Consider the following 15,078-nt stretch of genomic DNA (forward strand, 5'->3'; position numbering starts at 1 on the left):
TCAGGTGTAACTATGAACTAGGGGCCGGAGTCATATGTGTCATAAAGTAGCCTTCATCCTGGGCATATATTATATTATTTCTTAGCTTTATTAAGTTGCATGCAATAAATCTTTGGTACTTGAGCTAAAATAAAATGTAAAATAATATGGATCAAGCGCTATTTTAAAAGGAGGTTAAACAAGATTCATGTAGAAAACCTCTATTGTCTCAGATGTTTCTAGTCAAGAAATATATGGAAAAGTTGGACATGGAGGCATGAAGGTTACATGTGATTTTGTTAATCTGAGAAAAAAGCCCATAAAATTAATCATAGTCATAGCAATAACAAAGCATAGCAATCAAACTACTCACAAACTGAGAAATAGCTCATGTAAGCAGTACATATTAGACAGAAGGTGTTTAGCTAGCTAAAAATGTGTGACGATTATGCAAAACTGTTCCTCTTTGTGGTGCAATATCTGTACACACATCAAAACATATGTATGTTTGGTAATGACTACAATAGACACTACAAAACCTAGCATTTCAATTCAATTCAATTTTATTTGTTTAGCTCTATTAACGATGGACATTGTCTCAAAGCAGCGTTACAGAGAGGTCAATATTTCACATAGAAATTACAAAGTTTAGAATTGAATTTCTATTTATCATACAAACGTATAGTATTGTTACCTGACGAACAAACCTGAAGCAGTGGTGGCGAGGAAAAACTGCCTGAGATGTTATGAGGAAGAAATCTTGAGAGGAACCAGACTCAAAAGGAAAGCCATCCTCATCTGGGAGACAGCAGAGAGTGTGATTAGAAATAATGTCCAAATTCATCATGGAATTCATGTCAAAAAGACAGGAAGATGTTTCATTATTCCAGAATGAATACATTATTAGTTAAATGTTCCAGTTCAGGTAACAAAGAGTAACCTGTATTAGCATATAGTTGTGTTCATGTTAAACCTTGGCATAATCCGTCTAAAGGTGACCGAATATTCCTTAAGAAGGTTTACAATCAGCTACAAGATTTATCATAATCTTAAATATGTAAATAAATAAAATAAATAACACCCTCATATGAATGGCTGGATATATTGATAGCTATACAGGCTTTACTTCTAGGTTAATCTTTAAAAATTTTAATTCAGAAATGTCCCAGAATTCTGTATTGCAATTCTCATCAGAAAGTCAGGACAATGGTGTCTCAGTGGTAATGCCGGAAATTTGTGAATCCCAGAGCCACTTCTGAGAAACATCATTACCTCTTAACTGCCCGGCTTTTGCAATAAATTTGCAATAATTCCTTTTGCAATAAAAAAAAGTGCTGTTTTATGTGGGAGTTGCCCTCGCTCGAGACTTGAGTGTGCAGTGTGGTCTTTTGGGCTTAATGAAAGAAGAACACACTGGGCATCTCAGAGAGCAGCTACAGGGTGGTCTTTCAGCGTGGCATGGGCACGGGAACAAGGCCAGGGAGAAACCAGGAGTTAGTTAGCATGCAGGAGACAGACAGAGAGAGAGAGAGAGAGAGAGAGAGAGAGAGAGAGAGAGAGAGAGACTGGCACTGGTTGGAAAATTACGTCAATCTGAGAGATACCTACTTGGAACATAAATATATAAATACACAACCCAGTATCATGGCTTTCACTATAGCACAATTTTAAAGCTAATTACTTCAACTAACGTTAACCACAGCAGCGACAGCCCAAGCTTTAAATGATTCACTTATTAAAAATATATCCTCTTAATCTCTCAGCTACACATATTCTTTAATACGAATCAGAGCTAGAAGATACTTGTGTTGTTGTACTTTTTTACTATATATTGGGCATATTATTTTGGCATATTTATACTTTATTTGAACTGAAATACATAAAATTTAGACATGATTTAAAGCCTTTAGTTACAAAGCACAAATGTTGCTTCTTTTCTCACCGACCCAAATGACTGTACGTCACTGTAGTCAGGCTCCGTTTAGTCTCCAAGCATTTCATGGATTTTAGCAAACAAACAAACAAAAACCCTCAAGTACTGTGCCAATTTGTCATCTGCTGCGATCTTCTCATGCTACATAATGTAGTTATTGTAAAGCTATTGGACTGCAGTGTGGAACTTGAGATGGAGTGCCCCTTGCCTTGCTGTGTTTCAGTATGCTGAAGGAAGCAAAGACTCCTATGAACTGAGCCATACTGTTTACCTCTCTAGAATGTTTTAGTAATTTTCTAACTTTAACCTGGTATACATAACTATTAATAATTTAGCCTGTTTTCTTTGCTAAGGCTTTCTTAAACTAGCAGAAATTTCAGTCCAGTGCACAAATTACTGTAGCTAAGCAGTAAGATCAATTCTAGCTCATTGTTCATCCGTAGCGTTTGTACTACACAGGGTTCGGGGAGCCTGGAGAATATCCCAGTGGACTCTGGGCACAAGGCGGGGGACACCGTGTACAGGCTCAGCAGGGCATAATTACGATCTAGTGCCGCTAATTAACCTACAACACATGTCTTTGGACTGTGAGAGGACACTGGAGTACCCAGAGGAAGCACCTGAAGCACAGGGAGAACATGCACACAGACGCAGGAATCAAACCCCTAATCCCAGAGGTATGAGACAAACATGCTAACCACTTGCTAAGTCACCTGCATCTAGTTCTACTTTTAGAGATGATGTTTTCAGACACCGGTATAATTACTTTAACTCAAAAAGACTTCCTTTGTTTGGCTGGATATGTTGATATTGCGTAGTGTGAGGATGATGAATCCACAGCACTAATGTGGATGTTGCTGAACAGGTTTGATCTGGGTTCTAATGAGCAAGCCGGAGGTGACGGTGACAAAGAAAAGCTCCCTGAGACGACATGAGGAAGAAACCTTGAGAGGAACCAGACACAGAATGAACCTCATCCTCATATCAGTGTCACTGGACAGGAAATAGTGTAAATGTAAATAATGTCCTTTCTACAACCGTTTGTAGTCGAGTAGAATTAAACAACCAAGAGCTCCTGAGGAACCCAACAGGTCTGTGTAATTTTAGACTACTTCTTTACTGCAGAAGTCTTCAAACGTTCACTAAAAAACACTTTTTTTCTACGTTCGTTCCCTAGAAAATCCCACAATGCACCACAATAACCAGGGAACATCTCACTGGAAGTGACGTAATGTTTTCTGACTCTCAGCCAACTTCATCTACAAATATAAGTATTCTATATATAATACTATATACGCTTCTTATTGTTGTTGTAGCTCTCACATGCAAATACTGATGTTATTAGAAGTTCTGTATACGGTTTGTTTAATCAAACAATTAAGTGTTTAATGAATGAACCAAAAATCCACCAGTGAGCCTACACTCCAGCTTGACGAATCAGGACAGAAATGCGTATGATTAAGCGAACACATTTATATGACTTTCTAACTTAAATATTTTCATTTCTTTTCAGTGACCGGAGAGGAAATTAGAATGTCATCAGAAACTGAGTCTTCCAGTGTGTACTGATTTAGGATCTTTACCAGTGTCCCTATTCGTGTACATAAACTACTGATTGAGAACCTAGGGAGCTAGTGAGCTGATTGGAACACAGCTCATGTCTTACCTATTGTTTATACAGTGTGTATAGCAGTAAACGTAGTACAATACAGAAGGCCCGAGGCTTTCAACTAAGAGCCTTAAAGCAGCCACATGTTCTGTTATTCAGTCTGTACTCAGCAATTAATTTACCTGTGTGATGGTAGAGCAGTAGGTGTGTGTATGTGTGTGTATTTAGGTACGTTCTTGTATCCTTATAGGGGTCATACTTCTGCAGAGTGATAGGAGTATATGACATAGTTTTGATACTATTTTACAGTTTTTATTTCTTTTTTTTTCTTTTCTTTTCTTTTCTTTTTTATATAAAAATAAATATATATATATATATATATATATATATATATATATATATATATATATATATATATATATATATATATATATATACTTAAGCCTAAAGCTTAAGTTTGTGGTTAGACTTGGGTGTAGGATTACATTTATTTGCTGCATTAATAATAAAGGGAATTAAGGCAAGGGAAGGTTCTAAAAAGTATAGTAAGACGAAAGTTTGTGTGTGTGTGTGTGTGTGTGCTTCTTCTATATTGCAAAAACACCTCAGCAGGAATTGTACGGATAATGGCAGGCTTTTGAATGCTACTAAAAATGTCGTCACCAATGTAACGCATGTGTTATTTATCCCTTATGTGTGACTGTACTTTTCTCAGTATGACTGAGAGAGAGAAAAAGAGAGAGAGAGAGAGAGAGAGAGAGAGAGAGAGAGAGAGAGAGAGAGAGAGCATCTGGAGTAGTCTTTTTGCTCCCTGTTTCTGTGAATTACTTCTGCACAAGAGGGGAATATTGTCCCAGGGAGTGGAGTTAAAGATGGATCCAGCTGTGCACACAATCTCTAACACATACGCACTGATACACACACAAACACACACACACACACACACACACACACACAGACACACAGACACACACACACTCACACTTATGGGCACTCAGACTGCACACCAAAGCACAAAGCACATACACAAAGACGCTCAGAGTGGTTAAGGCCCCTGGACACACAGAGCTATGCACACAAACATGTAGACACACACACATACACACACACACCACATGTGGTGTGCAAAGGGGCTAGTTAAGCATGATTTATCTCCGCTTGGGGATTCACAGGATGGCTCCGGTTCAACCGATTTCCCCGAGCAAGCGGAAGCGGCTACCAGCCGTATCAGGCAGGAATTCTCATCCCTAAGCCCTCCTGGGTGAGAAGCCACATGAACTAGGGAAGAACCTAAAGAAATCCACTAATCCCCTACTTCCATGCCTGTTACTCATCATCCAGGTATTTTAAATACTCTCAATTTATAACCTGGCCACCAGGAGGCGCAGCACAAACAGGAAATCGCCAAAGACACAACAGAAGCCTGTGAGACCAGGAAACATCTGCAAAGCAAGAATTCATGTCTAATTAGTGCTGTGGAAAGAGAGCTTTTTATGAAATACATAGTACACAGAATCCATTCTAATGTGGTTTCATGGTAGCGATGTTATTTTTCCGGCTAAGCAAACGTGCATTATTATAATCCGATACAGATTTACATCACAGTGTGTCTACCAAGTAAAAATAATAATAATAATAATAATAATAATAATAATAATAATAAATTATAACCACTCTTTTTTTTTACTACTTACAGCTTGTAATAAGCCTTGAGTAGTCTTACATTTTGTGTTAGAAATGTTTAGACCACAGCGATATCAGATTCTGACTTTGCCCAGCGCTCTTCAATCTAAAACGAATAACAGATGGAACAGATGGAAAAATCAGTCAGTCTGATATGGTGCAGTTTTCTGTAAGATGTTTATTTTTGCTATTATGGAAGGAGTCTCTAGTGTCAGAGTTTCATAGCAGTCAAAATAGAAAGGTTTACGCCATTATGTTTAATTCCTTACAAAGTACAAAGATGCTGAGATTAACATCAGTTACCCATCACATTATACACAATATTTTATAGCACAATAATATTTTACATATTATATTTCGAATAGCTGTATTTTTCTGCAACTTTGATTAAATCCATTTAAAGCTAAATTAACGGCTGGCTGTCTCTCAGACGCAAAATCCTCCCAGTGCACTGGAACTTTCGCTCTGTAAAAAAAAATCCCACAATGCACCACAATAACAAGGGAACATCTCGCTGGAAGCGACGTAATGTTTTCTGACTCTCAGCCAACTTCATTTACAAATATAAGTAGATTCTTATTGATGTAGCTCTCACGTGCAAATACTGATGTTATTTTAGGTTTGTTTGAGTCGAACGACTTTTAAGTGTTTAATCACTGAACCAAAAATCCACCACCAGTGACACTAGGACAGAAACCTGCCTACACCGGCCTTGAAAAGAAAAAAAACTTGAAGACACTCAGTTTTAACCCAAAAAAAACTTGGCTGCTTCTTTACCAAAGTAAGCTTTAAAAGCTTGAAGACAGATATGTAGATTGTGTAAAAGTTGTAGAAACAGTTTCCTGAACAGCTAGAGGCGTATTTTTATGGATTTGTCTATACACTGTAGTTCTTGCTGTCTTTCTCAAATCACTAACTAAGAGAAAAGAGAGAACTGTAGCCTTTTCTACCATATGGAAGTAACTAAGAGATAATGTTTGATCAAAGATTTCGCTTTCTAATTCAGGCTAACAAATAGTTATCTCTCTCTCTCTCTCTCTCTCTCTCTCTCTCTCTCTCTCTCTCTCTCTCAACTTTTAATATAGTCTTCTTCTAATCCATCCAGTTGTTTCCACACATCTTTATAATGTTTGCAGTTTCAGTCTCTGAGGAAACACTCACTTTCCTGTGTGGCTACCTGGCCAACTGACCATGTGGGATAAATCTCTATTACTGAGATATCTCCTGCCGAGTGCGTAGCGTCGATATATATACAAGGAGAGCACAAATCAACTTGCACTGAAAGCCTTGGACACTCCATGTTTTCATTTTCTCTTCTATACCCAGCTGACCGTTTGAAATATTTCGAAGACACATTGAGAGAGGAAAAAAAAACAACAACCCGGTGTTAAGCTTTTCAGCAGATGGATCCTTATTATAAGAAAAGTTTGAAACGGAACCTCATTTTGTAATATTGTCTTCAAATAGGAAAGGCTGCCAGATTTGCTAAGGCCCCCGACATTTTTTTTTTTCCTTAAACACCGTACATAGAAATATATTATCAGGATTTATGGCATTATGGTTTAATGTGACTATTGGGACAGAAGTAAACTTCAGAATACACACAGCTGCGAGCACAGACACCGACGCGCCACAGCACACGCAGGTAAACAGAGCATGGACAAAGACACACACCTTTACAAGACGTCGGGCCTTACTGGGTGCTGACAGGACCACACATATGGTCTCGTACAAAACGGCTGGAATGCTATAAACATTTATTTCAGCAGCGACCTACAAGGTTCCATTTCAAACAGTCCTGGGGAAACATGCTAGTCTACCTGAACACAATAATAAACAGAGAAAGCCTGGATTCCCACTAGAAAAAACAGACAAATATTTCTGGGGGGCCTTCATTATGGCGTGCAGATGAATAGTTTTGAGATGCACAGGGGATTTAACATGGCATGAATTCGCAGGACTGAATCAGGAAGTAGCACCAACCAGGTGTCTGATATACGAGGGTGAGTCAAATGAAAACAGTTCAATTAAAATCCGAATACAAATTTTATTGCTCACGTGGGCAGTCATGCAAAATACAATAGAATGTTGTGCAATAGGGATAAGCAAATAAAATCAAATAGAAAAAAGACAAAGAAAAGGATTTAGAATAAAAATAAAATTAAGCTCTACAGGCAAGAAAGGTGGAGAATATCTAAAAATATTTGTTAAAAAGTAAAATAAAATATGAAAATGTACTTTTTTAGGATTTTCTATTCATTATAGTATATTATTTATATTGTTGTGTATGACTCGCTTTATACATTCATACATTAAAATGTATTTGAATAAATGTTTTATTTTTCAAATAATAATAATAATAATAATTAAAAAATATTTAGTAAAATAATATTTAATAAATGTAATATTTTTTTCTTTTTAAAAAAGAACAAGGCACTCTTTCTAGATTGTTATTTAAATCCACTTTTCATATCAGATCACGATAAATTTCTGAAGAAAGTTTTCATTATTATTTACTTGAACATCACAAAGTCATATTTTTCTTTTTTAAATAAATACATTTAATTGTAGACTCCTTGGACTATTACTTAAATCTAATTTGGGATGCTACGTTTACTTTAACTATGTCTTTATTTTGTTTGTATTTTTTGTCTGTGTGGCATTTAGCTACAGCAACATAAGAAGGAATTGGGAAATAAGTGCATCGTTCCTCTTCTGGTGTCCTGGTTTAGACGGGAATCAAACACCAGCCATCTTTAAACCCAGATTTAACACATTTTCATTCATTTCATTTTCAGTGGTTTTGATTAAATCTGTATAGTAAAACACAGTGCATATGAAATGTGCTATACTTATAAGCCATTTCTAAGCATTTCATTTCTTTTTTTTCCCTTAAAGAGCAAACCTATCAAAAGAGCAATAAAAAAATCATCATATGTATTAAACAACATATAAAAGGTCGTTTAAAAAGAGAAAATCCTGACACACTGAAAATCCAAATACTGAGTTGAAGCTTTTCATAATGAAAACTGAAGAAAACGCACAACTTAATCTTCATTTTTGGGATTTTGTAGTTTTGGATTCTTCTCTATTCAGTATTCATAGAGCATAAAATCATGGGAGAGCTGATCAACGATAACAGATGCCTCAAGCACTGACATGAAACATACTCCAGACTATATAACATGAAGAAAAAAAGACATCTACGCCACAAAGGAGTTTTCTGCTCCCGCTCCTAATTAAATGAGAAATTGGGAGATAAGTGTTAGGTTGAGAGATAAAGTGTAAAATGAAGCATTGACTCAAGACATGAGTCAGTCTGAGCCCTGCCTTCATTAGTCTTCTAAGCACAAGTGTGGTTTTGTGAGTGTGTGTGTGTGTGTGTGAGTGTGTGTGTGCGTGTGCGCTGGAAGTGTGTGTCTGTGTGTGGCGAGTGGTCCCACCCATGTTTGTTCTGCCAGCAGTCTGCTCTTGCTGTGAAGTCAGACCTCACACAGCGCTCAGCTCCTCTGAGCCTCCACACTCACACTGAGATCAGCATCCGCTTCAACACAGCCTTTGCGTGTTAACCCTCGTGTTATGTTCACTAGTTAACACTAGCTATCCCGTTGTACCCTTGCACCTTCTGGGTCATGTTCGAAAAAGCCAAGTTCTAGTCAGAGGTCTGGAGATCGTCTCGTCTCTGTAACTGAAGTGTAACTTCACAATTTTTTCTTGATGTTTCATGTAGGAATTTTGGATTGGACTTTTAAAAAAATCTTTGAAACGAGTAAGAACATTCTGGGATTAGCTTGTGTTGTAGACACTGTTGATGATGAGTCTGTTACATCATTACATCCGTTTCTGTATATTATCTGTACATACAATCCACATAATGCACACATTTGCACTATATCTATCTATCTATATCTATATCTATATCTATCAGGCAAACACTTTATAACTGAGGGAGCAAAAATTACAGAAATTTGTGCAGTTTCTCTAAACAAATTCTGTCCTAAACGTTGAGGCACTTATACATTCAATTTTGTTAAAAGTTAAAAAAGTTCTTAAGAAAAAAGAAATTCTTAAATTTACTCTAAACTATAAATGTTAATTAGCATACTAAAACCTGTTTTTAAATAATACTATATTTAATGCTAATAGCTAGCTGTCACAATGCACATTTTTTTTATTTATTTATTTGTTTATGTTTTTTTGGTTCAGTGATCTACATGCTTGAACTGAAGAGGACTTTGGCTGTATGTGTATTGTGATGACATCACATGACATGTCTTGGGCCAAATAAAAATTTCCTCAGAATTTTGCAGTTTTTGCTTCAAAATTTGTGAACTTAAAATCAGGGACTGTTTAAATACAATTACTGCGGTGCCGTTATTTTCTGTAGAACAAGGCATGATTATGGACGTCCTCGATGCGTTATTCCTTCTTTCTTCTCTGAGGGCTGTGAGAAACGAATAAAGCACAACATCATGTTTCTTCCTCTTGGATCGATTACCAGACGTGTTCACTTGTGCTGTACAAATAAAATCAAACTCGATTTCTACTGTTAGGATTCCAGCCACTGGTGGAGTTTTACAGGCATTAGTGTAGGAAAAAACTTTTCCTTAACAGGCAATATAGCGACGGTGTACCAGCAACGGTTCGTTTTATTCACTCTCCAAATATTTTACACTCATGAAATTTGATTCAAATCCAGACTGACACTAGGGCAGGTTGCTCTACCGATACAAATAGATTTGAATCACATGTATCGTGCACAGATCCTGAAGCCACACAAGTATACCGTGAGTGAGGTTTGGCACAGACTCTGCAAGCTATTCCTTGCCTTGTCGACTGGGAATAAATCAAATCTTTATAAATCTGTTTAAGGATTTTATATTTCCTCTTTTGGCTCAAGGCCTGGGTTTCGCTCACTGTACTAGGCAGACCAGGACCAGCTGGACAGCACTAAAACCTCAGGGACAGACATCCGGCTCAGGTTCTATCGTTCCTTATAAAGATATACACAATCCTATATTCCAAGATAGAAAACATTTTTTTAAGGTTGGGACAAAAAAAAAAAAAAGAGTATATATTCCATTAAATTAAAATTTGTACCCAAAATTCGAGTTAGCAGGTAGACAGGTAGCACAAATCCACAAATTCTTAGATAATTAATACGAGTGCGGTAGTGATGGGTGCAGGAAGGACAGACTCCCCACTGAGAGAGACAGAGTGAGAGTGAGACAGACAGAAAGACAACACAAGGGTTTTTTTTTGTAACAGCGAGGGGTCTGTGTGTGGTTAGAAGACCTCACAGTCAGATGGGTTTGGGGCAAACAGTCAGTGCAGACACACACAAAGATCACAAGAACCAACCAGTGTGTGTGTGTGTGTGTGTGTGTGTGTGTGTGTCTGTGTGGCATGCATGTAACCATTTTTGTGCACTCCTGTGGTTTATCCTCCAGAATTCTCCAAAACACACTTTAGTCTTGGCAGTAAAACATACAAACTTTCACACCTGTATGCCGTGCTGTGCGGATGTTCTTACCGAATTAAATAGAGTCTAGTATTTATGCTTAAATGCAAATGTGTGTCGGGAATTAGCACACAGCAAGCACTCAGAGAAGGGTATTTCAGCTGGAATGAGTGCAACTTTCTAGTTTAGGTGCTATAATGATAAAGTAAAAAAAGAAAAGAAAAAAAATGCTACATATTCAATTTTCCATTCTCACGGCCATGTTTAGACAGATTTGTACTCAAACACCAGATATTACCTCTGGGCCTTTCTCCTCTCCTCTCTCTCTCTCTCTCTCTCTCTCTCACTCTCTCTCTCTCTACCATCTCTATTTCATTATCCAATTTCTGGCCCACTGTGCCCACTTGAATCTTTGCCACCCTGCAAGTTATGGCAATCATTAACCAGAGGAGAGATGAGCGAAGCCAGACTGAGCGTGTGAAGCAGCCAGAGGCTCAGATTTTCAGAAACACAGAGTCTATCTAATGTCCGAGCAAAGAAAGGTCCGGCTAGTTCGCCTTTACAAGGCCAGGAGTGAATTTTATGAAGTGTCACTCTGCAAAGCCTGTGTTTAAAGCTACAGGGAAGTAAATGGGAACTCTCTGAGCAGTTATCACACATTACCAAGCCTGAGGGGACGCGTACGTTCTCTGCAATGCAATGTCAACGTCAGCGCAGTGGCAGCTGTAACTCAGTACACTGTTAGTTAAAATTATGAGGGGAAAAAGAAATAGTTGTGAGAAAATGACTGCTAGAAGTCAGTTTTTTTTCTGGGAAATTAGATTTCTCCTTTGTGAGAGACATTTGTAAGGATGAAGCTTTGTATTTTGGAAGTGTTGAACGCACTTCTAGGCCTCACAAGTCGTCTGCTCTTACGTGCGTTGTAAATCCAATACAAGAAAAATTGGCATGCGTTATGATAGAATAAAGGAGGCCAATCTGTCTTTGTTTTGCATCTTAAATGGAGCAGAGAAAGGCAGGAAAATGAAAAATGTTATGCATGTTACGCACTATTTAAGTTTTCGTCTGATCTAACTTGATGGAGCAACAAAATACTACAACATATTCACTTACTGGGAACTGAAGGGACCTAAACTGGAGAACATTACTCCAGAATGAATGGAAATAAGCTAATCTTCATGTTCCTCTAACAAAAATCATTCTCAATTTAGTTAAGATCAGTGATCTTTAGGGGCCCAAGCACCACTTCAATTATATTACCAATTACTTGCACATGGTCCTGGATATGACAATTACTGTAGAGAATCATTCATGGATCTCATCTGGATATCATACAACTGCATGATGATAATGTCTGACTGAAAGTCTTAGAAGAAGTGTTGAAAGACATAAGCTTTTAAGTGTGCAGCATTTGGGTACAACGTATACATGCACAGGGAATACACTATACTATATAAAACCTTTCATTCGTTTCATTCATCTTCACTATCCACTTCATCCCCTGAGCATTTGACGAGAATGGATGAGAATTCAGTCCATTTAGCTACCAGACTGTTTCCATCATACAATAACTAAAATGTTTTCATTTTTGCTCGTCCAGCTTGTAGCAGAACATTTTTACATTTAAAAACTCTCTTCATCATACACTGTAACAGCACACAGACAGTTAAAGTCTTCTCAGACCTCATTACTCGTAACAAAGGATCATCCTGCCTAACTATTCTATTCAATTTCAATTGTATTTGTAGAGCACTTATTATAATGGACGTTGTCTCAAAGTAGCTTTACAGAACATAAAAAATATAATACAGTCATTTCAAGATTAATATTAAACCTATATTTAAATGTGTTTGTTTTTATCCCCAATGAACAAGCCTTAGTGACTGAGGTGACTGTGGTGAGGAAAAACTCCCTTAGATGGAAGAGGAAGAAACCTTGAGAGGAACCAGACTCAAAAGTGAACCTCATCCTCATATGGGTGACACTGGAAGGTGTGATTATAAATGTACAGTCAGACAATTGTGTGTTGATGAGGATTTTGTTGTCCTAAAAGTCAACATGTAGTTGGCATCTCCTCTTTAAAAGTCTGAATACTTCATGAAGCGGAACACAACTGGAGCTGATACATCACTAGATGGTTCAGGATGGATAGAAAAACAGAAGCAAGTGGAGAGAAAATGGATGTGGGTCCTGTATATCAGTGAGCTAGTACGGTTTAAATATTATAATGCTATTTCTATCAACTGGATTATGACAGATGGACCCGTGCGAAAATATTGATTCCCCGTCACATCCCTATACCAAACTGGACAGTGAAGGGACACTAGTGGAACTAACACCTACAGTATGTACAATACATAAGCAGAGTATTAAGCAAGCCTTCTGTAAAAGATAGACATAGACAAATTACAAAATAAATTATAGACAACATTGAGATTTGTTTGTGTGTGTATTGTGTGTGTGTGTGTGTGTGTGTATGTGGGAAAAGAACTGGAAACCAAAAACAGTGACATTGTGTAGTGCGACTCAGTGAACAATTAGATCGCTCCTCTTTAAAAATAAAAACTGTTTTGTATTCCACTTTGCAGCTGGCAGGTCATAAAACCTGCTGTATGAGACACACACAGTGCTCTCTCTTAAACGTCTACATCACAACTTTTGTGAGTGAATGGCGACGGGCTGTAAAAACAAATTCGTAATTGCTTGATTCATAAAACAAGGTCATAAATACTTTCCCATCCATAGAAGACGGTTATTTTGCACCCTGAAGCTCTTCTCGATCCTAACCTGATGACACACTGAATACCTTCTCCATTACCTGCTTTTGCTATTTAGGACATTTATAAAAACGGAGCGGTTGTGTGGTCGTGATTTACGTCGCTTTATCGGTTGCTAATGGCACTGCGAATGTGTATTCTTGCAGCACAGCCTTCATGTCAATGAGAAGTCGCTGGGGGAGAACCTGCCTTAATGGAAACCATGTGCTTAAACCTAGCCTAATTCCTTTTCCTTTCTCCTCCGTGTAGGCGGAAACGTATCATCTATTCCTTTTCTCAATGTTTTGCTCTTGTTCCTTTATGTTCAGACATTTTCACAGATTTATAACGCAGGACATATTGTGTCTAAACAAAACAACACAGAGCTAAAGACTCCCAGTGTATTATGGGACATTATGGGAGCCGGCAGTCACCGACAATACACTTCGGCAGGCGTGCGTTATTGAAGGAGTTATTATCAGAAAGTCTTTACATGTTAGATTCGATCAGCTCTGTTTGGTTATGTGGCTGATTCCGTTCTGTAGTAAAACTGCTTCTAGCATTTAGTACATAGCTGGTGTCTATAAGCCATGCAAATGCCGGATATTGTTTTCCGTTTTCAGATAAAGTAAAAAGAGTGTTTTGAGACGTAGGAGGGCGTGTAGTCCTGCAGAGCTCAGTGTGTTTATCTATGTCACAGTCTATCAGCGGCTGACCGTGAATAAGGAAGGGGAGAAGGGGGGGTGTTTTTGTTTCCAAGGCCCCCACTTTTCTGTCTCTTTTCTATTTCCCTCACACACACACACACACACAAACAAACCACACGAAGCATGTTGTGCTCTCGGCGGTCAGAGGCCTCCCTGTGGGTGGTCTGGCCCCGGCGCATGTTTATGATCTAAACCGACCTAATCCGGGTGGCTTGTTTAAGGGAATTGAGAATGATTTATAAGAGCTGCTTGGGCCAAGGCACAGGAAATCAGAAGGAAATCGAGCCCGAGCTTCGAGTCTGTGGTAGCTGTGCGAATTCTGCGGCTCGATCCATCCAGCTCACTTTTCTGTACTCCTTCGTGACAGTTGCGTTGGCTTCCTTTCAAACCCATGGCTTTAGTGAATTTGTAATGGCTGCGCTGGTCTGCATTTGCATAGTTACAATCGTATTTCAGACTAGATTGGAGCAGTGGGAGATTTTGCCATGTCGAGCAAAAAATGATTAGTCACTTGGAGGTTCAGGTTCTTTGCTAGCGACTGAGAAAATCGGGAGTTGAAATGCTAACGCTGTCAAAAAGAGCCACTGTTTGGCTCCTGAGCAAGTCCCCTTGTCCAAAAGTTTCCTTGAATAAAAGCACTTGCTACTTCATGAATATAAAATATATTTATGATAATCTTCCACACACCACACCACTAACATCCGACTCTACATACTGGAATACATCTACAGACGTTTGTGTGTGTGTGTGTGTGTGTGTGTGTGTGTGTGTGTGTGTGTGTGTGTGAAGCAAGACCCACCGTGAAGGCAGTTTTTCAGAAACACTCTTAAATTAGGGACTGCTACAAAAGACTTGCAGGTCCTCCATGTTAGTGAATCTCTTTGGACACTTTAGAGACTGTGGTTCATATCCCAGCACCTGGACCACATTTCCTCAGTGCATGTCATCAT

Source organism: Tachysurus vachellii, chromosome 7, assembly GCF_030014155.1.
Source record: "Tachysurus vachellii isolate PV-2020 chromosome 7, HZAU_Pvac_v1, whole genome shotgun sequence".
Classification (NCBI taxonomy): Eukaryota; Metazoa; Chordata; class Actinopteri; order Siluriformes; family Bagridae; genus Tachysurus; species Tachysurus vachellii.